This window comes from Dipodomys ordii, unplaced genomic scaffold (assembly GCF_000151885.1).
Source record: "Dipodomys ordii isolate 6190 unplaced genomic scaffold, Dord_2.0 Scaffold126, whole genome shotgun sequence".
In the NCBI taxonomy this organism is placed as follows: domain Eukaryota; kingdom Metazoa; phylum Chordata; class Mammalia; order Rodentia; family Heteromyidae; genus Dipodomys; species Dipodomys ordii.
The window spans coordinates 3,423,866-3,425,031 of NW_012267342.1; the positions used below are offsets into that span (position 1 = coordinate 3,423,866).

Here is a 1,166-nt window from a genome sequence, read left to right on the forward strand (position 1 = left end):
ATTGTTTCATCAACTGTACACATATAACCAGGTAGAGAAGTCCCCAATTGATGATCATGTCTCACTGTTATCTGCCCTATGGTCCTTCATCTTCTAAGCACTTTTCTTTTAATGATATCAGACATTCATTCTGATCACAATGCAATCCAAGTGTGTATAAATAAACGCAGCGTCGTTTATCCGCCTCCAATGTTCCTTTAAATAGAAAATAGTGCTAAATGTCTCTTCACGGCCTCTTTGGCCACAGTGGTCCCACCTATAGTTGTAAAAACAGATTTCATGTAACTTCATCTGAAATCCTTCTTGAACTACAGCTCATTCGGTTAAAGAAATCCTGGGAAAGAAATCTATTGATATTGTTGATAGTCTCCAAAAGGTGAGGAGGGCAACTGGCTTGCAGGCAACTGGGAGGGGTTTTCAGCGAACTGAGGACCATTGGGAAACTGTGCAGAGGCAAATCTTGTCAACAAGATACCAGCTCCTTCAATGAGAGCGAGGAGAATGCCTCCCATTGCGGCTGACCCAACCATGGCCACCGGTCCGTTTCTGGCGGCCAGGATGGCCACTAGTGATGGAGTTCCAGGGATCAACAGTCAGTCATGGAGAACAGACCACCCTAAATGGCAAAGCTACCTCCCAGCTGGGGAGCCCTGGTTTTAATAGCTGTCAAACTCCCTCGTAGTCTGTGGTTCACTCCCACAGGAGAATTTCGAAAACCTTTGATGGCTTGCAAGATGCCCAATGGTACCCATTGTAAAGGCTCCACCACAGTCATCCACAATTCTCCAAGGGCACGGCTCTCGGGCATACTCCTCCATATTCACTCCAGAAGCGCGGGTTAGCACATTTTCTTAATCCATCTACTTAGGCCATCTGGGTTGGTTCCATATCTTAGCTATGGTGAATAATGCTGCGATAAACATAGTTGTCCTGGTAGATTTAGTATGCCCTTATTTGTGATCGTTTGGGTAAATGCCTAAAAGTGGGATTGCTGGGTCATAGCAGAGCTCTATGTGTACTCTTTTTTCGTCGAGTGTGGAGGCTGAATTCTGGGCCTGGGCGCTGTCCCTCAGCTCTTCAGCTGTCCCTCAGCCCTACTACTTGAGCCACAGCACCACTTTTGGCTTTTTTTCTGCTTATGTGATGCTGAGGAATCGAACCCAGGG

The 1,166-nt window shown here is 46.4% G+C and overlaps 1 pseudogene; it reads right to left on the bottom strand.

The window, feature by feature from the left end:
- Positions 1-347: 347 nt before the first annotated feature.
- On the bottom strand, positions 348-818 carry LOC105996096 (annotated as a pseudogene).
- Between the last annotated feature and the right edge of the window lie 348 nt (positions 819-1,166).